General features: G+C 45.9%; 1 protein-coding gene and 1 pseudogene across 2 annotated transcripts in view; one reads left to right on the forward strand and one right to left on the reverse strand.

Moving 5' to 3' along the window:
- The window catches only part of ELOVL5 (ELOVL fatty acid elongase 5), a 70,160-nt gene that overhangs the window by 41,767 nt on the left and 985 nt on the right, over positions 1 to 27,408 (reverse strand). The window lies entirely within an intron of this gene.
- On the forward strand, positions 18,054 to 21,946 carry LOC309967648 (large ribosomal subunit protein eL22-like; annotated as a pseudogene). The gene is made up of 2 exons: positions 18,054 to 18,092; positions 19,177 to 21,946. The product of its transcript is annotated as a large ribosomal subunit protein eL22-like (transcript).

Below are 27,408 nucleotides of genomic sequence, written 5' to 3' on the forward strand. Positions count from 1 at the left end.
TCAAAACATATAATCTCTACTTTACAAAAGGGTTGTGTTCCAGATGTTACATTGTAAACTAGTCATCTGGCCTTTGGAAAATTCTATTTTCTGTATTCTATTTTCCATAGAAATAATGTGAAATTAGCAGTTCTGGACCTTTTGGGGATCCCACTCCAATTGTAAAAATACGATTAAAGCAAAGGTTAAAAAAAAAAAAGTGAAGATGACCCTCTTTCTATCCCCAGATGACAGAGAATTTGGATAAAATTGACAAACTCCCCCAAATCCTAAGGACCCTCAATCCCCAAATTAAGAACCCTAGCTATAAGTAGTTGACAGATCTCCAGATGGGCCCTAAACTACTTAACTCATAATGAAGTGCTGCCTATGAGTATAGATTCTCACTATTTCTACACGAAAATAATTTCATGTAATATGTATAATGTGAGCTACTATCCTCTGGGCTCTGACACTTAACACTGTAATATGATCTTTGGTAAGCTGTACAGACCCCGGTTCCCTGGACTTTAAACACGTGTGTAATGATGCCTACACCCCACGGGGTTGCTGTGAGATGATATGACACGCTTGGGGCAAAGCAGGGGCACTTCGATTCGCGGCAGCTGCTTTTATGATCCTGGAGCACAGTCACCGCACCGTGGGAGGCACTGGGACACAGAGCCACAGGACACACACCTGCCTCCGGAGAAGTCAGTCTCACTAGGGAGAAATGATAACTAGCAAGCTGAGGGAGATGCCTCGACAAAGGACGTTCCGATTCTACGTAGGGACCGGTGGGTCACAGTCACGTGTAAGGCTTGCCAGTGGGGGACGGGACAAAGGGGAGGGGAGAGAAAAGTGAAAACCCGTGTTGGAGAAGCAGCTAAGGGCTCTACTGGTTGATTTTAGATTGGGGGTGGGGGGTGAGAGTGAGGGTGGGCGGGAGGCTGGAAAGAGAGTGATATCAAGGTCAAGTCAGAAGACTGCCACAATAGTCCACACAGGAGATGGAGGGCACCGTGAGGCCATGGCAGGGGAGGGAACCAGGGGCCACAGGAGGGGTGGCAGAAAGGCAAGGGGAGCGAGAGGAGGAAGCCCCAATTCTGGTTCTGACTCTGCACCCTGCACGCAGTGCTATCCTATGAGTCACGGAGCACAGGGACAAGTAGGAGGGAAGAAGGGAATAGGGAAGGTTCTGACCATCTAGAAATGTACCGCCTGGCCACCGATTCTGTTCATCATAGACGCATCGTGCCTGCTGAGTCAACAGGCAGGCCATGTGTTGTGAATTACTGGAGTGCAAATTAGTGAACATTCAGTGTAGTGATGTGTTCCCTTATAGGGAAAAATCTGCAAGATGAACTGTGCACTGAGTGAGTAATGTTAAGTATAAGAAGTTCAAGCTTAAGCTAGGACCTAAGCCACGCATTTGTTTAGGGATTTATGCTCTTCTTGTCCTAAGAAAACACTAAGCCAGCTACACTCCAACATGAATTACACACTTCAGGGGGTTGAATTATTTAGCAAATTGCTATTTCCCTTCACTAAATGGTCTGCTAATGACTGCCACAAAAAAGCTTTCCGAAGTCACCCTCCCATCAAACATCTCTGCGAGAATCTGAAAACCACTTAGGACAGCGCAGGCCACCATTTCAAATGATTTTTCTTATTTTCAAGTCCTTTTCTTTGAAGAGCATCATGATGATAGCAAGAGCAACTAACACTCAGTCTTCACTACGTGCCAGTCTTTCTGCTATGAATTTACAAGGATGATCTCACTTGACCCTCACACCAGCCCTTTCACACGTCCCCTTTTCACAGGTGAGCACACTGAGGCAGAGAGCAGCTAAGTCCTTTATCCAAGGTCATGCCCGTAGCAGGCAGAGTGACTCCACAGCCTGCTCTTTTAACCACTGCACTCTAGTTCCTATGTTACCCTGAAAATAAAAAAGGGATGTTTATTGCAGGAACTCGAAAAAATAGAAGAGGTTTTTTTTTTTTTTGGTTTCATTTTAAGGTAAAAACAAAAAGCCTCTGAGAGTGTGGTAGAATCCATGTCCCTCCTCCTGTCGTTTACAAGCAGAGTGATCTTGGGCAAGTTAACCTCTGAAAGCCTCAGTTGCCTCACCTGAAATATTCCCTTCAAATGGGAGTAAAAATAATACCTATGTACTCAGATGAAGTGGTTCGTGTACAGCATTTAGCACAGAGCTATGCTAGTATTATATAATAAATATATAAATAAAATATATTCCACTATTCTATATGCTTTTAAAAAGCATATACTTGTATAATCTTGCATTTCAACACTGCAGCAATTACTATCTTCATGAACCTAATCTGAGTTTTGGAGCAATATTTATATAAATGCTTTAATTATTCCCCCATTATTAGTCATTTAGTCTGTTTCCAAGCTTTTACTATTCTTTTTAATAAATTTATTTATTTATTTATTTTTGGCCACGCTGGGGCTTCGTTGTTGCACACTGGCTTTCTCTAGTTGCGGCGAGCGGGGGCTACTCTTTGTTGCGGTGCGCGGGCTTCTCACTGTGGTGGCTTCTCTTGTTGTGGAGCACGGGCTCTAGGTGTGCGGGCTTCAGTAGTTACAGCACGCAGGCTCAGTAGTTGTGGCTTGCGGGTTCTAGAGCGCAGGTTTAGTAGTTGTGGCACTCGGGGTTAGCTGCTCCTCGGCAATGTGGGATCTTCCCAGACCAGGGCTTGAACCTGTGTCATCTGCACTGGCAGGCGGATTGTTAACCACTGCGCCACCAGGGACGTCCAAGTTTTTACTACTCTTAAATAATATTGTGATGGCCATCTCTGCACGTAAAACTTTAGCTGTATATTAAATTACTTCCTTGAATGAGATTCCCAGAAATTGGCCAATCATGTCTAAGGGTCTTCATATAATATATATGGCAAAATTTCTTTCCAAAACATTTTCACCTATTAACATTCCTACCAGCAGGGACTATGTGAACAGCCTATATAAACTGCACCCTGGCCAGGACTGGGTAATGTCATGAAGGAAAAAGAGATTTTATTTTTTAGTCTAATACAAAATGCTCTATGTATATATTAGAAATATAAATCATATAGAAAGCCCAACAGCTGAATAAACATTGAATAAATGTATAAAGAGTCATTTCTGGCTAATGGTCATAAAAGAAAAATGAATAATAAATTCTGTGTATCTTCTGCTTAAGAATTGATTTGTGAATATAAGCTGCAATTGAATTGGTCACTTATGTTAAGAGTTTTTCCTTCTCTCAGGTTATTAGTAAATGGAATTGTCTGCATTCCACAAAGATCCCCCCCTCAAACCCAGGAACTCAGTCTAGTTACCAATTTTTAAACCTCTAAGAGAAGCATTCATCTTACATACACAGTAGTGATCCTTGAGGACAGCATGCATTTAAAAAGCACAGTCCAAGCATTTTTTTTGTGTGTGTGTGGTACGCAGGCCTCTCACTGTTGTGGCCTCTCCCCTTGCAGAGCACAGGCTCCGGACGCGCAGGCTCAGCGGCCATGGCTCACGGGCCCAGCCGCTCCGCGGCATATGGGATCTTCCCAGACCGGGGCACGAACCCGTGTCCCCTGCATTGACAGGCGGACTCTCAACCACTGCGCCACCAGGGAAGCCCATGGACTGTTTTTTAAAAAGTGGACTCTACAAACCCAACCACAAAGGAAGGAGCCCCGCAAAGCAACAGTAAATCCGGTTCTAGTAACAGAGGCTCATAAAACTAGCTTTTAAAAAGCCAAATGTTTTCTGTATTTAAGAACTTGAATTAAGATGATGCTTCCAGGTGGTTTTTAACTGTGTACGTAACATTTTGCAGAAGACAGGGCATTGTTTGCTCTGCAGCAGCCAAGTCAGCCGAATCCAGTTTATGTCGTTAGCATTACTATCAATAAAGCAGCATAAAACAGCTTGGTTTTTCCAATCCCATGTGGAGGCACTGAGTGAGCAGTTAGAAAAATATTTTGACTTGTTCACAGAGAAAGTTCATATGCATTTCACAGGATACAAATGAGAAACCCCAAGGTGTCCTCTCGCCTGCACTTTTCAGCTCAGTCACCTGCATCCAGAACAAAAAAGGTTGAACCCAAAGCTTCTATTTAGAATCAACCAACTGCTACTTGGATCATAAAAATCCTCATAACGACAAGTGGTCCACCATCGGGGGAAAGGAAATTTTGATCAGCAAAATGTCAGGCAGGCAATGAGATAAGCTATACAGAGTCTAACAGGATGAAATGGCATTAACTCTGGCCCAATTTATCCCAGCATCAAACAAATCTCAGGTCATTACAGACTGTAATGCCTCATTAATGAGTTAAGAAGACTTCGTTATGAAATCATAATATTCTTCCTTTAGAGAATCCCTGGCTTCAGGGTGGTAAGATCATTAAAAACCGAAAGCACAATGATGATTATCTGAATAGTAACTAACACTGAACGCTCAGTGTGTGCTAAGTATCACTCCGGGCACCCTCACGTGCACCACTTAATTCAATCTTCTCAGTAACCTTGTAAAGGGTCTTTTCCCTACTTTACAGAGAAGGAAATGGAGGCTCGCATACTAGAAGGTACGGCCCACGATGACAGAGCCTGTACTTGGTTCGGGGGTTCAAACAAACTAAGCTCTTAGCTGCCTCTCATGGTAAAATCTGACTAAGTTTAACTCTGCTAGGAAAAATGAAAGTACATCCAACTGGCCACCTACAAATACCTATAACACACTACTGGGTTCTAAGTAACAATCTAAGGTTTTGTAAGGAACGATTTATGCCCAAGGCATCCTAACACCAAGACAATGGTGTACAAAACAGAATGTCACTGGACCCGTGGTTACTACTGGCTACAATGTTTATGGGACATACACTTGATTTGGTTTTTCTTCCTCCTTCAAATGAGTCCGAAAGAAGGTTGGTGTCCTGCTCACAGCATCAATGAAGTCATATTAAATCTCAGGTGGCAAGCCTGCTTAGAAATGACAGAAAAGCAAATAATGGTGATAATGTAATTTCAGTGAGGCTATAAGCTGAAAAGAATCTCAAGTGGAAACTTCTGGTTTAAGTGCCCTGGAGGACAACATGATACGGAACGAGAAATGTGTCCACCACGTAGAGCACTGGTCAGTTTCTAGAGCCAGGATGAGTAATGAAATGAGCTCCCAAATCCCTTTAAAATATGGATATGCAGCATATAATTAAATCAGTATGGATCTATCTCTATCTCTAGATATTACATCAACTGATGTGATTTAAAATACACAATTTTTTTTTAGAACATGGATATATAGTTAAAAGATTAAAAATATAAAGAGACCCATGGCAATGAGTTTGGGATAACGATCTAGTCTTAAACCAAGACAGAAAGTTGAGGAATGGGCTATCATAAAATAAGGAGAAGCATTAGCTTGAGGTTTGACATAGAACTTTCAGAGAGTACAAACACCAGAGAGGGCCTGTGGGGATATTGCATAAATAAGCACCTCCCCTCACCCAACAGCTGGGAGTACAGATTAACCTGAGGCCAAGGACTTTTTTTGGACGCTGATAACCCCGTTCCCATACAGCCTGAAAAAGGTAGAAAGGCACTGTGCCAAAGGTCGCTGGGTCTCCTGACTCTGCCCCGCCCCTAGGCCCAGTTCCAAGGTGAGGATCCCATCCTGGGGTTAAGTTCCATCAGGAAGGTCAGTGCTCAGCTCATCCTCCAAAATGCCATTTGCTTCGCACTCTATTTACCACCCACCAACCTCCTCGGGGTTGGATGTCCTGTCCAAGAACAAAACAATGTATGAAAAGCTACAGCAGAGGAGAATCATGTGGGTATTTACTCTTCAATCCAAAACAAATTCTAGGTTAAGATACCCATTACTGTGTCATAAACCAGCATATGATACTTACATCCAAGTGTCACATCTATCCATTTCAGTACCCATATCTTATCTATCACTTACAGGAATTTAGGGTGGTTATAAGCCCACTACAGATACGTACGTGTGCCAACTACGCACAAGCGCTCTTCTTGATGGAGGGGACAGGAAACAGTCCACAACTGTCTAACTTATCTGGAATCACACACACATAGAAAGTTAATACCACAAGAACACCCAGTAAAAGACAAGAAGCACCAAAGCACTGAGCACTGTGGGGAGGAGGGAGAGATCTGGGGCTGGGATGCCCAGAGAGACTCCCCAGAGGAGTGGGGCTTGGACCAACCCTTAAAAGAGCAGTAGGTATGGGTAGGCCAAGGGATTTGGGAAGTGTATTCCAAATGAAGGACAGCATCCAAGGAGCAGAGGGGGAAGGGGGCCGCCACACTTTGGGAAGAATGAAGCGGTCACATGACTGACTGGCATGTGATATGATGCCGCCTTCACCAGAAAAGTGTCGGCAATGATTTAAAACACATTAAAACATGTGAATGCTCCATAAATGTTAAGTGAATTTATTCCGAGCAGCGGATCAGGGCAGACTTCGCACAAGTGGCATGGGGCCAGGTTAGTAAGGGTTTTTACCAGGTGGAAGGCCTAGGAGGCAGAATGCTGATGGGTGTTTCAAGCTGAAGCACAGCCTGAAAGGAGGCGTGGAAGCGTGGAAGGCTACGGCAGGCAGGGGGCAGCGCACCTGGGCAACAACACCATCTCTGGGCATGCCGATGCTCTCCCCTAGTACCTTATATACACCCACCTCTCCCATCCGCACCACTAGCCCAGGCCGTGTTCTTCCATGTGGACTCCCAGCTGGCGAGTCCCGAGCACCCAGCCCTGTCCCCTCCCATCCATCCCCACACACTGCACCAAAGCCACCAAAATCTGCAGGCCCACTCCTGCCTGAAGCCTTTCAACAATGTGTCCCTTGTTCTCTGGATACGACCTACAATCCCTCATTTGCTTAGAGCCCCTCCATCACCGGCTCACACCTGCTTCCAGCCCAAGACTGCCCTCCCCTCGTGCCCACTGCCCCGACCACACCCACCTCCCTCCACCTTCTTCTTTCTGCAGGCACGTCCTGTGCAGGGAAAGCTCCCTCAGCCTCCTGCATAAAGGTCCCTCTGACCTCACCTCTGCATAAAGGTCCTTCACTCAGACAAACCCTCCCTGACTCCTCTTCCCCAAAGCCCCAGGTTTGGTGAGGTCCCTCTGTTTACACTCTAATCACAGCCCAGATATGAACGAACACTGAGGACCTAAGTCCTCGAGGACAAGGGCTGTGTGTGTCTGCTTCACATGGACCATCAGCTCGGTGCTGGGCACACGGGGGTGCCCACTGCATATCTGGGGGATGAGTGCTGCAGGGTCAAGAGGCTGGAGAGCAGACTGGGGACAAGATGGGGAAGACCTTGAAAGTCCTCTGACCTTTATTCCACAAGCAGTGGGTGAAAACAGCCGGGGCCCCGGGCAGCCTTGCCAGCAACGCTGCTGCCTCCATCACTGCTCCCGGCACCAACCAGTGGGGCTGACTCCCTTTATGACTTTCATCAAAGGAAGCAGCAAGAAAGGCTGGGGCTGCTTCCCACGCCCCACCCCACACCGCCCCCGCTTCTGAGGAAGTCCCCAGCGCAGCAGGGCTGCCTTGCCACCCAGCGGGGCAGGAGGACACAGCTTCCACCTCACCTGCCTCGGACGTGCGGTTGGTCGGTTCATGCAGCAGGCGGCACGGTGCCCCCTGATCTGCAGGCAGAAGAGGCTCCCTCCGCTGCAGATAGGCTCTAACTCAGGGCCCCAAATTTACTCCACTCGGAAATAGGACATTCCTCCCCCTCTTAAAGGAGGGTCCTCCCCCGCCTGCCCCCACTGGCAGCCAATTCGCTGTGGCGATTACCATCACCTGATCTAGAACTTCGATGTCCATCCCCCCCAGCGCTGGCCCCTGGGGTGTGTTTCCCCTCAGCGTGGACCTCAGTCGGTCATCCCACAAATACTCTTGACGCCACATCTGCCCCTGTGGAGCCTTAATCCTCGGTAAATCCAACTGGCCGAACTGACTCGTTCTGCTGAGATTCAGGCTGTCAATATGAATTCCCGGAAACTCCCTCGCCTTCAAATGTCAAGGCGCTTGTTACATGCTACAAGTGGATGAAACTCCAAACATTATGCCAAGAAGCCAGACACAAAGGGCGACATACTGTATGATTCTGTTTATATGAAATATGCAGAATAAACAAATCCATAAAGATAGAAAGATTAGTGTTGCCCAGAGGCTGCAGGGAAAGGGCGGGCAGAGAACGGCTGATGGGCACAGGGTCTCCTGTGGGGGATGAAAATGTTTCAAGATTAGACACAGGTGGCTGGAGCACCACACTGTGGGTGAACTACATGCACTGAACTGTCCACTTCAAAATGGTTAATTTCAGGGACTTCCCTGATGGTCCACGCTTCTACTGCAGCAGGCATGGGTTTGATCCCTGGCTGGGGAACTAAGATGCCGCGTGCTGCACGGCCACAAAAAAAAAAAAAAAAAAAAAAAGGTTGATTTCGTAGACTTTTGCTTGGGAAAAAAAAAAAAAATCAAATACTTAAAAAAAACCCTGAAAAACAACCTACTCTTTCCCCTCCCAATTCATAAAGGGAGGCTTAGCATCTCCTACTTTCCTGCCTCCTTCAAGAATTGACTGTTCAACTCCACTTCCCCCTTTACCTTCAATTTCCTCTCTCTGTAGGATCCTTTTATCAGCTGACAAATCTGTTCAAGTCTCCCCAACCTAAAATCTTTCCCCTTAACCCTATTTACCCTTGAATCTCACCTAGAACCACCTCAAGATCTCATAAAAAGCAGCCAACATCAGCCTTCACTTTTTTAGCTCCAATATTCCCTCTAGTTCTGTTTCCGGCAGTAAGGCAGTCTACAGATGCTGAAACCTATGTGCTACTTCTAAAATTGACAGATAAAATATACACAAAACTTATAAAAATGAATAGACGAACCTGCAAGAGACTCTGAGGTCAAGACTGAGCCGGGCATGAGTCAGTAAAAGGAAGCTGTCAGACACCCTGGGAGCTGCATGGTCTAGAGAGACCTGAGCCACACATGGCTATTTAAATGTAAATTAAGTAAAAGTAAATGAAAAACCTCAGTTCCTCACTTGCATTAGCCACACTGCAAGTGCTCTGTGACTGGTGACTACTATACTGGACAGTGCAAAATATATCCCAGAGAAACACCTCAGCATCTGGAAGCAAGCAGCTCAGTGTGCACTGGCACCTCATTCAGACATCACAGAACCTGAGGTTATAAACATCCTGAAAAAAGTCCCTAGAGTAAAGGAAAGGGGAGGCAGATGCCGGGTTGACGAGTCCCCAGAGCAGAACTCTACATGATCAGACATACAAAAAACGCCAGAAGAACCTTTGTGTAACACAAGAATATAAAGGTTAAATGGTTAAAGAGAACAAGGTGATGTGGGGATGCGATGCAGGAAATTTTGATTAAAGCAAAAGCGCTGTCCAAAATCAGCAGTAACTAAAAAGAAAGTTAAGTAGTATCTATCAAACAGGCATGAACAAAAAGGAAGTTAGCTATTTTTAAACTGTTCCAAAAGACAGCCAATCTGAAGGCCCCAATACAATAATGTATAGATGGCAAAGAGAATGGGGGGGGAAAGAAATGATCATCTCTAACATCTAAAAAGGTATTTACGGGATTTCCCTGGCGGTCCAGTGGTTAAGACTCCATGGTCTACTGCAGGGGGCGCAGGTTCGATCCCTGGTCGGGGAACTAAGATTCCTGTATGCCGTGGCATGCATGCATTCATACATACATGCATGCATGCATGCATACATAAATAAATAAAAATTTTGAAAAAGGTGTTTACACCACACTGAGACCTTACTCTTGATTAACTCCTTTCTGCTCTGGATTTTTATTTTACAAACTGACCACTAGGGCTTCCCTGGTGGCGCAGTGGTTAAGAATCCACCTGCCAATGCAGGGGATGGGGGTTCGAGCCCTGGTCTGGGAAGATCCCACATGCCGTGGAGCAACTAAGCCCGCGAACCACAACTACTGAGCCTGCGCTCTAGAGCCCGCGAGCCACAACTACTGAAGCCCGCGTGCCGAGAGCCCGTGCTCCGCAACAGGAGAAGCCACTGCAGTAAGAAGCTCGCGCACCACAAGGAAGAGTAGCCCCCGCTCGCCCTAACTAGAGAAAGCCCGCGTGCAGCAACAAAGACCCAACACAGCCCAAATAAATAAAATAAAATAAAATAATTTTTAAAAAAACCAACAAAAAACCCTGAACACTACAGTCCTCCAGTAGAGCACCTATGCAAGCAACCAGCATATTCAGATGACATAAATTTACTTTTAAATATTATCCTACCGAAGTATGGTACTTACAGACCTACAGATACATTTATTTGATAAAATGACCAAAACCAGTCCACCTGATGAAGTTCACGTACAAAGGTGACATTCAGAGATCCTCCTGTGACATAAATCAAGAAATTTATTCAGGCAGAAGGACTCAGGAGGCAATAGCTGATGAAATAAGACACCACCACCCACCCCCATGAAGGATGTTTTCATAGCCAAGTAGAAGGTTGGTCCTTATTTAAAAATACAATAGGCTCTAGTTAGAACAGGGGTTCTCAAAGTGTAGGCCAGACACCTGAAGGTCCTTGGGTCCTTTTCAGGGGTTCTGTAAGATCAAAACTATTTTTGTAATGTTGCTAAGAGATTACTTTTTCAATCTCAACTCTCTCTTCACTGTTAAGTGACCCAGAGGCTACATAATGTGTGATATCTCAAAAGATTGCATGCAGAAGCAGAGAAGAGGATCCAGCTGTCTTTCATTAAGCCAGATACCAAAGTGATGGGCAAAAACAGTCAAATGTCTGGTTTCACTCATTTCTTTTTGTTTGGAAAAGAATATTTTTCATAAAAATATAGACAATGTTATCATGTAATGCGCTAATTATTACTTTTAGATGTATTACTATTTAAAATTATTTAAAAATAATTTAAAATCAATTTCTAATAGAATAAATACCAACAGATATAACCCACATAAACAAAAGCTCTGAGGTTCTCAGTAATTTTTAGAAGGGCAGGTCCTAAGACCAAAAACTCTGAGAGTTGCTGTATTAAAAACTGCATACAGAATTTTTTCCCCTCTGTAAGGTTTTATCTCTAAAAAGACATTAATTTAGCTTCTCAACTTAAAGGCAAAATTCCCAAATATACCTCAAAAAGAGCCAGCTAGCAGTAATGAATAAAACGTACAATGAATATATTTTAATTTAAAGCACTCTGTGAAATAATTACATTCTTACCGGTTTCCCAGTAACTCAAATTATATACAGCAGGATGAGCTGATTTTCACATTAGTATGTGGGCTAAAACCTCTGAACGTTTCTTTAGCATGATACTTCCCTTTCAAATGAAGATACTCCTCGTGGAAACTCTTATTCACCAAAACCTAAAACTTTAAGTCATAAGTAATAAGACCTAAGTATCCTGTGGCTAAGTCACATTAGGTAGTACTGCAGCTAAAATGTTATTAACTCACCAGCCAGTACACAGATGCTGAAGTGCTTATGTACATATACATATACATACACACACATACATATGAGAGAAAGAGAGAGAGAGAGCTCAGAATCAGTCAAAAATTCATTTTCCGGCCACTACAAAACATCTTTTAAAACAACACACTTTCCATTTAACTATCGCCTCAGTTGTCCAATTGTCACTGGGTCCTCCGTTCTCTGATTCATGTTGCTAATGAGTCCAACAGAGCGTCAGGCAGGAGGTTTCCCCAAACTTAAAAGTGCAGCCTGCTCAGGGGAGCACATCTGCCCGGTCAGGGGCTCACCTCCTTCTCCCTCTAAATGGGGTGTCAGTGGCAGGTATGTCCCTGACATCACACAGAAATATAATTACCAACAGGAAAGCAGAGTCCCCACTGGAGGAAGAAAAGCAGGTCAGCAGAGACAGACAGAATGAATATGAATAAGAGGGAGAAAATTACAGGACACTCCCTTCTCCAAAATAAGAATCTGAAGGTGACATTTCAGAGCTCCAAGCATGACCCCCCCCATCATTTATTCCTTTGACAGAGAGCAGTGTCAAGGGGAGAACAAATCCTGTGTGAAGCTTAACACTCACTTGCTATAAAGGTGTATTATGTCCTCCCATCCGTTGTGAAGAAACCCAGTGCTTTCAAACAAGAGCTCAGGGTGTTCACCTTAGGTCACGGCCACAGTGCAGTTATCTGCAGGCTTCTCTCTACAAAATGTTTTCTCTATTTGCTTTCTTAGTTTGGAAAACATTACAGAGAAATGCCTGTACGCCAAGCGGACTGTCTCATTAGGGGAAACAACTTGATTTCAAGAAAGAAAAAAATCATGACTGTTTCCTGGGGACAGCACAGTTGAAATGTCAATAATGGGCACTGGGGTCCAGACCAACACCTCCTCCCCCACCTCCTGCTCAACACGGCTTAACCCTGCTGCACTTGGTTGCCGGATACTGTGGGGCCTTTGTCTTACAGGGATACCAATTGATGCGAAAGACAACTCACCAGGTAGCACCCACAAATCTTATTTAATCAAATCAAAGAGCAAAGGGAAGGGAGAGCAGAAAGTTTAGTTGGTTAACTTAGAACGAATGACATCTCGTGTTAATCTTATTTTTTCTGGAGAATGAAATGTAAGTAACTCATTGAAATTAAACTGATTTTCATGTGTGGTTTATGGACATCATTATTAGTCATAACTCATCTTCAAAGGCTTTTTTTTTACTTATATTCAGTACAATCTTCACTGAAAACTTTTAAACTTATATTACTCGATACACTGCCACCAAGTAGAAGGACAGTGATCAGAGTGCTAAGACGGCAGCAACAGACAGGTAGGAAGGCAATGCGGTGCCACAGTAAAACACCTCTAATGTCAATACACTCTACACAGCTCCTCGGAAATGGTCCCTCTCCCATTTCTCAGGAAACAGGTTGTAACTTCAATCATTACAACCAAGTGCATTATGAAGAACAAAGGAATTCAAAAACCAAGAACTTTCAGGACTTTGAGTAACCAAGTCTAAAATAAGTATATATATAGTTCAGTGGCAAATTGATATTTTTAAAAAACAGATGTGGAAATGTTCTAGCAAGTACCATCCATTTCCCTTTTTCCAACACAAGCCAAGTTTTGTTTAGGGCTCTATCCTCCCCAGTTCAGTGGGTGAGATCTGATAGAGCCAGGACCCGGGGGCAGGTTGCGGGTGGGTAGGTAAGCGTGTGACCTTGATGACCAGCTGGGCGATAGACCAACCGGAGCCAGAGAGGCTTCTGGGAAGATGACCTGCAGCACAGGGTGAAATATGCAAGGAAGGGTCATGGATGATGTTATTTTAATTTTTTTAAAACAAGTATTTAGTATTAACTTATTTTTATTTAGTAAAAAATTTTTTAAAGATTCACAGAATTGGACTTCCCTGGTGGTGCAGTGGTTAAGAATCCTCCTTCCAATGCAGGGGACACGGGTTCGAGCCCTGGTCTGGGAAGATCCCACATGCTGCAGAGTAACTAAGCCCGTGAGCCGCAACTACTGAGCCTGTGCTCTGGAGCCCGTGCTCCGCAACAAGAGAAGCCACCTCAACAAGAAGCCCACAATGAAGAGTAGCCGCCACTCGCAGCAACTAGGGAAAGCCCGCACACAGCAACAAAGACCCAACGCAGCCAAAAATAAATGAATGAATGAATGAATAAATAAATGGGGGGGGGGGGAGAAAAGAGTCACAGAATTCAAATGGCCGCAAAAAAAATTTAGGCAAAAAACACTAAGAAAAACTTCTTAATTTTAAGGAATGTGACATACTGGATTCTTCAAAAGGGCTGCTGAGTCTCTTCACCAGAAAAATTTAAAGACAGGGTACAGATAAATCATGACCAATGACACCCAATCCTGTATCCCCAACTCCACGCTCAAGGGCCAGTTTCCATCTGCTCTCTCCACCTACATACATGAGGTGCTTCTGAACCTTAACCCAACAAGCCAAGCCTCCCTTCCTCCTGACTCACTCCAGGTGATTTCCTGCCCAATCACCTTCCCAGGAACCCAGCCTGAAAGCACACTCCACCCCCCCACCAAGAGTGGATCCCAGGCCAGCCAGGGCTTCAGGCTTGTTCACAGGCCCTGCGATTCCAGTCACCCACTCCCCCACCGCGGCCTGCCTCAGCCTCGTCACCTCTTTGCCAGAACCATCTTCTATGAACTCCCTGGCCTCCAGAACCTCCCCTCATCCAGTCCACCTAATGCATGAATCTGTCACATTGATCTCTTAAAGCGCAACTCATTCACTCAGCAAACAAGTACTGACCGCTGTATCAGATAACCAAGGACCACAAACTTAGTGGCTTGAAACACCACAAATGCATCTTAGGGGTCAGAAGTCCAAAACGGGTCTCAATGGACTAAAACCAAAGTGTGGGCAGGGCCGCGTTCCGTTTTGGAGGCTCTATGGGAGAATCCTTTTCTTCGCCTTTTCCGGCTTCTAGGGACTGCCCGTATCACTCCATTCACAGTCCCCTCCTCCATCTCAAGGCCAGCAACACTGGGCCAAGTCTCCTCACACCCCACCCTTCTACTTCTCTCCCGCCGCCCTGTTCCATACTTAAGGACCCTGGGGGTTACCCTGATAACCTAGGACCCTCCCTGCTCCAGTCAGCTGATTAGCAACCTTAATTCCGTCTGCAACCTTAATGCTGCTCTGCCTATAACCCCACGTATTCATGGGTGCTGGGGATTAGGACACGGACATCTCTGGGGGCCCTTATTCTGCTGACCATAAGCGCCTGATACAAGGCACCGGGAGGGGCAAAGGTTAAACACAGACTTGGCTGTCAAGCTTGTGTTAGTCCTTTGATACCAACTGTTAACTGGCTCCCGCTGCTTAAAGAATTGAGCCTAGGGCTTCCCTGGTGGTGCAGTGGTTGAGAGTCCGCCTGCCGATGCAGGGGACACGGGTTCGTGCCCTGGTCCGGGAAGATCCCACATGCCGCGGAGCGGCTAGGCCCGTGAGCCATGGCTGCTGAGCCTGCGCATCCGGAGCCTGTGCTCCGCAACGGAAGAGGCCACAAAACGCCCGCATGCCGCAAAAAAAAAAAAAAGAATTGAGCCTAAACCACTTAATCTGCTATTAAAGCCTTCCATGATTTCGAAACACTCCTGCAGGATTATCTCACACTACTTCCCTGAAGTACCCTAGCGCTGTCCTCAGCCTGCAGAACCAGGAGCACCCAACACACCGGCTTCTGCTCCACAGCCACCCGCACACCGCGCTCCAGTTCACACGCCACCTGCCCTCTCTCTGCCTTCTCTGAATGCCCACAAAGCCCTGTTGCGCCAGTTGGCCATTCAGCAGTGACACAAAGGGTTCAGGCAGAGGGATGACCCTGAGCCAGCTGTGTGGCCCGGGCATGCCACTTGACAGCCTTGCTTTCATCATCTGTCAAGTGAAAAGCAGCCCAAATTAGTCTAAATCCGTTCCCAGTTCTACGAACTGGGGGGGTTTGTATCCATTTATCTCTCAACCCCCAAAGTCACTGTCCAATCAAGGTCACCATCACGTCAACTGGATTAGTGCACTCCCTCCCGATAGAGGGTCCCTGCTTCCAGCCTTGCGTTGCTCCCCACTCCCCGAAAAGCATCTTTCCAGGTTGCTCACCTCAAAACCAGTTAAAGGCTCTTAGGAAAATGTCCGAACTCCGCAGGGTGGCCCCAGACCCCTGCTTCCTCCTTCGATTTTCCTATCAGTTCCTCACGTGCTACCTGCTTCCTCGCCTCAGTGCCTTTGCCTGAATGCCCACTTCCTCTTTCCACCAGGCAGATGTCTGCTTGTTTTCCAGGCACCCTTCCCCGGCCCTCCCGGTCTGCTTTACGGGTCCTTCCCGTCTGCGCCCATAGCACCCCACACTACACTCTCCGTTCTCATCACCGTGGTAGTCGTATCTGTTCCCCGTCAGGATCCTCCAGACTGCAACTTCCACACGGGCAGCACCGTCAGTCAACCTCATCCACCACCCTAGGTACAGACTGGGGGTGGTCACCCAAATTCTGGATAGAGCAGAAGGACCTGCTCACAGCCACCCAGAATCAAGATGAGATTTCCCGGTCTGCCTTGCAGCGTCATGTGGCTGCACGTTTAAAGTTCTGGCCAAGCAGACATAAGCAAAATTGTCTAGGGGCAGTTTCTGGGAACTTCCCTAAGAGAAAGCACGAATGAATCCTCTGTCCTTTCTGCCTCTGTCTCTTCCTCCATCCTGCTGCCTCTAAGCCTTACACACAGTGAGCTAGGAGCCTACAGTTGGGTCATACCTGTACCTTTCTCCAGCCCTTTATGGGAAATACAATACCTTGTTTTGAGATGCCATTATTGGAACCATTACTATTTTGGAATCCCTGTCGCCTGCACTCAAATTTAATTGCAACACACACAGCCATATCCACAGCACCAATAATATCTGTTGCATCAAGTACATACCTCACCTCTTCTACTGGATTATAATCTATTTGTCAGTAGGTGTATTGTCATGTGTCTCTGCGGGATTCATGCACCTGAGCAGAGGGCAGCACACAGAACTCCTCTACGGTGAATAAGTGTGGATGGTCAATGAATTGATGACCATGTGGTTTCTGATGCAGACAGACTCAGTCCAAGCTACACGGGGCTACCTTAACCTTGGCTCACTGCTGCAGCCAACCAAAATAAAGTTAAAAAAAGAGTGTCTACACCACTATGTATAAAATAGATAACTAATGAGGACCTCTTGTATAGCACAGGGAACTCTACTCCGAGCTCTGTGGTGACCTAAATGGAAAGGAAATCCAAAAAAGAGGGGATATACGTATACGTATGGCTGATTCACTTTGCTGTACAGCAGAAACTGACACAGCAGTGTAAAGCAACTATACTCCGATTAAAAAGAAAAAAAAAGTGTCAGTTTCTACCATTATTTGATCAGGGAATAGTTCAGAGCCTAGACACCAGAGTTCGTTCTCTTCCTTCCTCGGGCACAGGGTCACCAGTGTACTCTATCACTGGCTTACTCCACCTAAAAGCTCTACAAGGTAATATGCAAATAAGCAAGGTCCTTTAACACAGACATTAAAAAAACATCCTCTGCTCCGGGGCAGGTGGGATGTCTAGCAATTTGCTCTACTCCCTCAGCCTGGCTGGGGGAACAGCAACCCTAAGCAGGGAAACCAGTGCCCCAGAGCCCGCTTCCTCAGGTGGGCCCCTCATCTGTGCAGTGTTACGAAGTCTCAGGCCTCTCAGGCTACTGAGGCGTATTCACCTTCACACAGCCATAAGCACAGGTTACAGAACTGATCGTACGTGAAAGGTACATATGTAGAGACATGCGTGCAAGTAATTGGCAGATACCTACTCCATGCCAGACAGTACACAGGTTCCAAGGATACGCGGGGAGCATGCCAGGCGCTGAGCAGAGACAGAAGGAAAGCACTCGTCATCCTCACTTGCTGAATGAGGAGACTGAGGCACACAGAGGTTAGTCAGTCATGTATAACCAAGGTTACACAAGCCGGAAGGGGTGGGAACATCTAATTGAGTCAAAAGCACGAAAGGTTCTAGGCTGTATGAGTTTGACTTACAAAGAACAGGGCCTTTTCTGTTATTTAGTTTGCTTTGCTTTTGTGTTTCTGTCGGTGCGGAGCAATTGAGGAAGCGTCCAAATACAGCCTACAAGGCACATCTGGGGAGATGTGAGTCTGTGGTGTGTGCAGAGTGAAAAGTGCCGGCAGAAAACGACGCTGGATCAAGGATGGCCCTAAACGAAGGTGTTAGGGTGGAGCGCATGATCCCATTAACCTGTCACAAGACCTCTGTGACAGCACAGCTGGGAGCAGAACACAGGGAGGCAGGAAGGAGGAGGGGGAAACCAGGCACCTAGGAAGGACTGGTGGGCTGCGGACAGGGCAGAGCCCGAATGGACACCTGGTGACTTGACGGTTGGAGGGAGCGGGGGAAGGATGCAGCTGACAGGAAAAAGACCCAGGCAGTGCTGCCAGCCTGACGGCCTGGGCACACAGGCGATGGCGGTGCTCCTGGCCATGCTGGCCAACAGGAGACAGGTTTGGAGGGCAACCAGGTGAATCAGCGGATGAGAAGTTCTGAACCTGGAGCCGTGCGGCGCCCTCATGTCACTCTGGCTGCAGATCGTTCTCCTCCCAGGTCACTGTAAGAAAGTCTTCCTACCCTCCTCCGTTGTTGGGACGCCCTTGTTAACATTGTCGGCTCACCTGCATCTTTCTGCCCGGGTGGGCTTTTAAGGCTTCTAGGCGTTTGTACGCTTTTGGTTTAAAACCATGGGGGGAGGTATGGAGCCCATTGCTGGCAGGTCTTTTACTTGCTGATTGTGTATTTCTGGGGCTAGATTTTAAAGCAGCCCTTTTGGCTGTTACTAGGAAGACATGTTAGGGAAAGAAAAAAAAAAAGAGTGACTTTTGTCAAAAGCTAAATGCTTGAAAAATTGACCCAATTAATACAAGTTTTAGGTGAAGTTCTTTGAGACATGAAGGGAGGTAGGATGTGTTCTTGGAAAGGTCTTTTCAGATTCTGAAAGGCTTTTCAAAGTGCAAGCGTTGGGGTATCCCTGGTGGCACAGTGGTTAAGAATCCGCCTGCCAGTGCAGGGGACACGGGTTCGAGCCCTGGTCCGGGAGATTCCCACATGCCGCAGAGCAACTAAGCCCGTGTGCCACAACTACTGAGCCTGCACCCTAGAGCCCGTGAGCCACAACTACTGAGCCCACATGCCACAACTACTGAAGCCCATGCACCTAGAGCCTGTGCTCCGGAACAAGGGAAGCCACTGCAACAAAGAGTAGCCCCTGCTCACCACAACTAGAGAAAGCCTGCGTGCAGCAATGAAGACCCAACGCAGCCAAAGATAAATAAATAAATAAATTTACTTTTTTTTTTTTTTTTTTTTTTTTTTGCGGTACTCGGGCCTCTCACTGTCGTGGCCTCTCCCGTTGCGGAGTACAGGCCCCGGACGCGCAGGCTCAGCGGCCATGGCTCACGGGCCCAGCCGCTCCACGGCATGTGGGATCTTCACCAACCGGGGCACGAACCCGTGTCCCCTGTATCGGGAGGCGGACTCTCAACCACTGCGCCACCAGGGAAGCCCTAAATAAATAAATTTAAAAACCAATAAATAAATAAAGTGCAAGCGTGGAAAAAGCTTGTGGCGAAGGGGGGCAAGAAAAAGCAGGTCCAGAAGTTTACTCTTGACTGTACCTGTCCTGTAGAAGATGGAATCATGGATGCTGCCAATTTTGAGCAGTTCCTTCAGGAAAGAATGAAAGTGCATGGAAAAGCTGGGAATCTCAGAGGAGGTGTTATAACAATCGAAAGAAGCAAAAGCAAAATCACTGTAACTTCCGAGGTGCCTTTTTCCAAAAAGTATTTGAAATATCTCACCAAAAAAATATTTGAAGAATCATCATCTACGTGATCGGTTATGCATAGCTGCTAACAGGAAAGAAAGTTATGAGTTAACGTTACTTCTAGATTAATCAAGATGAATAAGAGGAGGAAGATGAGGACTGAAACTCAGTTACCTGGAGTATTTTATATGAATTCTTAAATAAAATTTAGGGAAAAAAAAAGAAATGTCTGAGATGGACAATGGGTTGGGTGGGTGGGTGAATACTTGAATCCATGGGTTAAGTAAATCACCCGCTGAGATTGGTTTTCCAACAGTACTTTGCAACTATTCACCTACATCTTGAATTTCAGGAAGCACTTTAAAATATGCCAGTCCCATTTCCTAAAAGATGGTAAACTCAAGCATGGAGCTCTGTACCAGGGCTCCATGTAGAGCACCCACCTCACTCTGCACTCGCAGCCACCTTCCTCTGGGTCGCTGAGCCTCTTCCAAATCTACCGTGCCTTGCAAAGAAAACAAAAAGGATCTACCATAACAAGCCCAGTACATACAGCATTCTCCTGGGTTCACGAAGTCCTGAAACACTGTCTTTAAGGGGGTATTTGGAGAAGCTCCGACCTGTTTCACAGGACAACCACCTTCCTGGCTGAAACAAACTTGCAGACAATGGAAGGCCGCACAGATCTGGATATGAGATCCTCTGCAAGCCTCTAACTGGTCCCTTAAAGACCCGGCTTAAAGAGGCCGAGCTCTACTTCTACCCCGTTTCTAACATACAAATCAGACTGCAGTTGCAGATAGCTGGGAGACAAACATTTAAGCGGCTTTTAAGCAACATTTAAGCAACATTAAGCAGCTACTTATAATTCTAAATCTGACTGCAGCCTGATATGATTACTTGATTAACTGACGTGATTACTTGAATATTCAAAATAAATTGTCATGGTCTCCAAGTTAATTCATACAAAATATACAAAGGCAGCGTTACAGCCTTGGTTGAAATTAAAAGAGGGTGGAGAAACATAATTAACAAAGATAAGTTATGTACCCCCCCTGGAGAGAAAATGTCTTAGATTTTAATTCAAACCTGTGTAACATAAATAAGGGTGTGTCACGAAAACACACTTCTTTTTAAAAACTCAATCTAAACCTCCATATTTTATAACTGTTGTTCAGATGTGTGTGTGTGGTGGGGGGTGGGAATGGGAGGAACAGGCAGGGTTAAAATGTGTTTCCAAAAGAAAAAAGCCTGGTACGATCTGGCATTTTTAAAAGCAAACACAACCCAGCAATCAATCTATCATGTCCTCTACAGAGTGTCTAAAGCCAACAGTTATTTTATCACCTGGTAACATTCCATGTTAATATATAAACAATTCTGTGAATTTTGTGATCCTCATATTTTAGGAATTATGGTACTTAACAGCCATCATAATGTTGTCAGACCTAGTGACACACACCCAGAAAGAAAACGAGGAAGTCCTAAAACAGTAAGAATCCCAAGAGGACTGAAGGGCTGGGGAAGATGTTATTCTGAACAGCCCGTACAAGCAGCCTGTAACCAGCCCTGTGTCAGAATGACCCAGATGTTCTCAAAACACACAGGATGTACACCTCTACTCAAGGGAGACCAGACAATCCGCAGATGGAGGCTGCCTGGAGGATGTGGGTGCCCTTCCCTCCCAACCCACACCCCTCAGGTCTTATACACCTTGTAGATCAAACCCAGGCGGCGCTGGGGTCAGACAAGGAAACCGACGCTGGATGCCCTCAACCAGTCTGGGTTTGAACCCGGCCTCTGTCACCTGCTAGCTGGGAGGCCTTGAACAAGTCACTTAACCTTTCTGTGCCTTAGTTTCTCATCTGTAAAACTGGGGTACCTACCTCATGGGGGGATTTGGTGAGGCCAAAATGAATTGACAGATGTAGAGCACCTTAGAAAAGCGCCTGGCATGTAGTGTATTTAGCACCCACAGAACAGCCTCATTCTCGTCATAAGTTGCAAACATTGCCCAACTGCAGTGTCATTTATTCTTCTGAAGAACATTATAACAGAAGATTGAGTCAGCTGAGTAAACAGTGCTTCAGTGAACATCCTATCCAATAGAGGGATTATTTTTTAACTATGCTCATCAAATTAAATCAGTCCCCTACTTAACTTTTATGTATAATACCGATAGTCTGGACACCCTCCAAAGGAGGCACAGGTATTATCACCTGCAAGTTCTACACAGAAGTCTCAGAGGTGCAGTGACTGGCCTGCCGGAGCCTGCCCGGCCTTGTGGGGCAGAGCTGGGTCCCTATCCTGTGCAGCTGCTAACCTGAAAGGCCTCTTCGCCAATCCCCTTCCTATAGCTTTGCTAACTTTAAAAAAAAGCACAGTAGATGCTCTTAATAAACGCACCTCAGATCCACAGTAAAGCTAAACATTCGCAAGTTTTGTAAGAAGTAAGCTCAAATTTTCACAGAGGCACATATCAGCTCACAAACAGGGCAGACAGAGGTGTCAACAACTCCTGTAGATATTAAGGTAATGTATTTCTTCTGCCAAAACCTGAAGCAGAGGTACCCTGTACGCTACCCTCAAGGGACGTACAGCGCACGGCCAAACTTCCCAGGAAAGCAAATGAATAATCATTGAATTCGGCGTCATAAGAACTCTTCTTTGGGGAAGGAGAAATTCACATTTACTCTGTAGGAGTGTGTGCTATCCCAAGACAGAAGGAACAGGTACTCTGGGGTTCAGAACAACTCAGATAAAATAAGGACCAGAGTGGCCAATTCTCCAGTGTGGCTTTAATTAGGTCTGTTTAGTATACACTTATCAGAGATTAGCTCTGACACAGTAAAACTGTTGACAATGGGGAAAGAAAAGGGCAGAGGGCGTGTGCTAGCAGGAGGGCGTGAACCTAGTGTCAGGACTGTCCTTTGAAACTGCAGGTGTTTCAAGAAGATGGTTATTCTAGGGGCTTCCCTGGTGGCGCAGTGGACGGGTTCGTGCCCCAGTCCGGGAAGATCCCACATGCCGCGGAGCGGCTAGGCCCGTGAGCCATGGCCACTGAGCCTGCGCGGCCGGAGCCTGTGCTCCGCAACGGGAGAGGCCACAACAGTGAGAGGCCCGCGTACCACAAAAAAAAAAAAAAAAAAAAAAAAGAAAATGGTTATTCTAACTGCAGAAAGCATGAGAGTCCCAGCACTAAAAATCTTAAGTGAAACACTATTTCCTAAATCCCAGTCAGCAAGAAAACATTCATCAAACAAAAGGTACCAAAGTCTAACTTAAGATACAAGGAATACTGAGACATCGCACACAACTGTGCTTTAAATAGGAAGCACGAGGATTCAGTCTTCCTAAAAACTCACCAAGTATGAATATTTTTAATCCAGGGGCCACACAATTCCAAAAGCAAATGCATAAGTCAAATAAAAGTGTCCCCGTAGAGGAAACGTGCCAGTGGGAATCAAAGAGCTTGGTAATGATAACATTTATGGGTTGAAATCGGGATCAGGTGGGAGGAGGGATTCTATGACAGAAACTCAAAATGAGGTCAGTCCACCTTCCTGAACAACTCACTCTGCTAGGCTGGAACATCTCCAGCGGTTACGACTAACCTCTTAAGGAGAAAACTGTAATTTCCATCACTGATTCTGACATCTACCTTACTGAGACCTAAATGACTTCAACTTTCATTCTCTATCCCTGGTCAAACAGAAACAAAGGATTTGCTCTCGGCAAAAGTGAAAATAAAAAATTTTCGTTCTGAGACGGACTTGAAAATCACCTTGGTGTAACTGTTTATTTTTAAAGAAAGGGACCAATGCCCAGAGTTGATTTTCTTAAGGCTGATGGCAAGTTTAGGATAGGGAACCAGGGCAGCCGGGCTCTATACAAGGATGAGGCACTCTACCTGAACCACTGTGCCTTCCAAACCTCTCAGATTACTTCCGTTTTAATAACAAGGAAATATGCGTGTGCTTTACCATAATCCTGTATTAGGAGGCAATGTTTATTTTAGTATCTCTTACGTGAGCTGAGGTAACTCAGTGGGTGAGAGGAACCCAGAGGCCTTGGTTCTCACTCCTGGCTCTGCCAGCAACTGGCTCCATGAGCTTCAGCAATACTGAGACTTTACTTTTCTCACCAACAATACGTCATTAAAAGCTGGGAAGCATCCTGATTTCAGTAATATTAAAATGCGAAAGACGGCTTGTGTGCCGTGCCACTGACTGTAAGCATCTCTACCCAGATATGTGAAAATGTGAAAAACTGCCTGAAAACGGATGAAATGTGGTGGAAACACACACCTGTAAAGTGGCGGACAAACACCAGCTGCAAAGAGGACCGCGGGCCCGACATGGGGAGAAAGGGCCTGTCTAGATGGAACGTGGGCCCTTAAGATGTTTCCACCTGAGGACAAAGCCTCCTCCCTCTTACCCCACGACACCGCATTTCTTCTAACTCCCAGGCCTGAGAGCGCCCTTCCTCTTGCTGGCCCTCAATCCAGCTGGTCTCCAAGTTGCGTAGATCTTGTCCTAGAAACAACCTCATGTGATTAGCTCGCTGCAGTCTGTGCTCATGGCTGTGGCTCCAGGTGAGGCCTCACCACTGCCCTGGCCTCCAACAGCCTCCCAGTCCACCCTCACACAGCCCCGGTGTCCGTCCTCGCCAATCCCCGCCACGTACTCTGACCACACTCATATTCTTGGAACACAGGATTCACAACGCACTCCTTCTGGTTCAAAAGCTTCAGCGGTCCTGTTACCCAACATCTCAGGAAAGACAGCAGGCTACTGGGTCAAGTCCACCCAGGCTGGAATGCTTTGTGACCTTGGGCAAGTCTAAAACTTCTGAGTCTCCATTTCCTCATCTGTTAAGTGGGAATGCTCACAGTACCAATTAACAGTACTTGAGATAAACCCACATAAAAGGGCTCAATGCAGAGTTTGATATGTATTAAGTTTAATAAAAGTGAGCCCCCCCCCTTTTTTTTTTTTTGCCGGTACACGGGCCTCACTGTTGTGGCCTCTCCCGTTGCAGAGCGCAGGCTCAGCGGCCATGGCTCACAGGCCCAGCCGCTCTGCAGCATGTGGGATCTTCTCGGACCGGGGCATGAACCCGTGTCCCCTACGTCGGCAGGCGGACTCTCAACCACTGCGCCAACTTGCCTTTCTAACCTTTCTTTCCACTTCTGCCCTATTAGCTTCAGGCAACTGGGCTACTTGCTTTAATGCCCAATGATTCACTTGTTTGCTCTCCAAACTCCCTCTCCTAGAATGCCCACCCTCTGACCTCTGTGCGCCCATAAGATTCCTCTATGACAGGTAAAGTGAAATTCAAATATTGATTCAGTTCTGTTTCATTTAATCCAATCATCTCTTTGATGGGGCCTGACATCCTTGGAGGCCCTTATAGCCGACACACCCCCATGTCCACAGAGGCCCTTCCTGAAAGTGTAGTTAGCAGCCAGGTAGGTGAGATGAGATTTAAATCCACTTCCTCAGTTTGGGATGGGCCCCAGGTTATCAGATTTCATTGCTTTAGTTATTACTTCAAGTAACCAAAGCCAAAATCAATCACCTCAAGGCCAAGGACCCTCTTTGGAAGGTGGTGGGAAGGGAAGTTCCCACATGAGAATATGGTAACAAGGGGTCCAGACTAGCTGGCAGTCATCTTGCAAAATCAGCCTATGGACATAACCAACATCTGAGGAGACTTCACAGAAACAGAGCAAAAGTTCTGCCTATGGGACTTTTCAGGTCGGATGGTCATTTAAGCCCATGTGCATTGGGTTTTCTGTCTCTTGCACGAAAAACAGGCCCATCAGTGCTAGGCACTGATACATCTAACATGGTGAGCTCTGCCATAAAGCTTTCCCAGAAACAGTGAGACAAGCCCCCTGGAAAACTGCTTCTGATACCCTTCTAGTAGAAGGTGCAGATTAAGTATGGGTATAAAAGGATTAAAGTGTAAACTCATTCAGGAAGCCCTTTGGAGTCAGAAACTGTCCTTCAGCTTTGTATACAACCTCTTCCCCCAAGACACACACACACAGTACACACTCAGTAACTGACAAGTCAATTAATTAATAAAGAGAGTAAATCAAATGTGGGCTAAAAGGAAGGAACAGACTTGACACCGATTTAAAAATGGCAAATTGTTAATCTTGGATGGCTCGAAGATGGACCTTTAATCATGAGGTTAGAGTTTTAAGTTACAGAGTAACAGAGTTACATAAAGGGCAGAGCCCACTGACCAAATCCTCCCAGCAGCAAGGACAGAGGAAGGAGCATGTATGTTACAGAAGACAGAGCTATGTGATTTGGACAAGTCACTTGGCATCTCTAGGCCTTAGTTCTCAATTCTTTATAAAAGAGGTAGGGGATAGCACTTCTCACAGGGAGGCTGTAAGAATTATGTACGGAAAGCAACTATGAATAGGAAGGTGCTCACATCAGTAATACCTGAAACTGAATGCATGCAAAGACAGACCTATTTTGGGAACTAACTAATGGAAAGATTATCCCATCAGTAAAAGAGTTGGTAGGCATAAAAGAGGTATTAGACTTAATTACAAATTTTCTTAGGGGAAGGATGTGGCCCCGAGTAAGAAAGAAATAAAACCATCACTCACACTCTCTACTATCTACTTAGGCATCAAAGTCACCCTAAAGGAAAGTAAACAGTTTTGCCTTGATTTGTATAATTCAAGTTGGAAATAAGACACCCAAGTACCGATACTCACTCCTACAAACAGGAGGGCAATCAACCGTTATGCTAAGAGGAAAAGAGGGGGCAGTGGAAAAAAGATCCTTGCAGACATCCAAAAATTAAGAATTGTGACACCCCTCCCGCACAAAAAAGAAAAAGGAAGCTCAGTCGATCCCAGGGAAGGAGATAACTCACCTCATTTTCAAAAGTGACTTTGCAGGAATGCTGGCATTAGTGTCTGTGAAAACCTAGTTTTGAATATTTTCCCAGTTACTTGAGATTCTCCAGCTGTATCCTTGGCCACATCCCCTAAACCTCACTTCCCCTTCCCCAAGAAGAAAAATAAGTGAAGAAGAAACATTTATCAAACCACTATTTGGCAAGCCCCATGCTGGGCACTTTCAACTGTGTCATCTCTTGGAATCCCTAACAATTCTGCAACGTGAAACCTGTGGACAGACGAGGAAATTGAGTCAAGAGGGTGAGGACAGTGTCTGAAGTTATGATGTACTTTTCTTGAAAAAAATCTGGCCATCAAATCTTAATACACTTTCTACTTTCACTTTTCAGCCCAGTTCTGTTCTATATTCTGTAAAATTAACCATCTGTAACCATCAATAACACTCTCCCTTTCGTCTTCAGTTAGAAACAGAAAAGAAATACAAAAAAGAGGAACTGTACAGAAAAAATTCCTGGCAATGAGAAGTTATAATCTGGGGTCAGAATCTAAAAGGGACATGAGTGACATTTCTCTTTCAAGTACGGAGCTTTCCTTGGAGAATCCCAGGCAGCTTCCGAACGAACTAAAAAAGTGATCCGCTTCTCCCTAACTGCAGACGGAAAGTTAAAGTGTTCGTCCACAGATAGGCTGTGTCCCTATCTGAGATTATGCACCGAACGCTGTTGGCTGAGAGGTGGTGCAAGCAAAACAAGTGCACACCAACAGGTTATCTACGGAATGGTTAGGCGAACAAGTTACAAAAGCTAACAAGCAACGTTAGCTCTTCCGTCCTACCCTATAAAGAAAGCACTTCCTGCCACGGGGTCCGCTATTAAAGAATTAAGGCTGCTCGCTCCCCACTATTCTCCCGCCGCATGCCTAGGTTCCGCAGCCCAGCTCACAAGTCATGCACTGGATTCTTCCATACGGGACTCCTCACCCCTCACCCCAAAGTGGGCCAAATGCATTATCCAATTTGCAATCAAGAAGCCAGGAGCTGAGCTGAACTACAATCGTGAGCAGGGGAAACCATCAACCTAAAAGTGCAAGGGCACGGAACGGTTGCAAG

The sequence above is a fragment of the Leucopleurus acutus genome, assembly GCF_964270905.1.
Source record: "Leucopleurus acutus genome assembly, chromosome: 10".
Taxonomy (NCBI): Eukaryota; Metazoa; Chordata; class Mammalia; order Artiodactyla; family Delphinidae; genus Leucopleurus; species Leucopleurus acutus.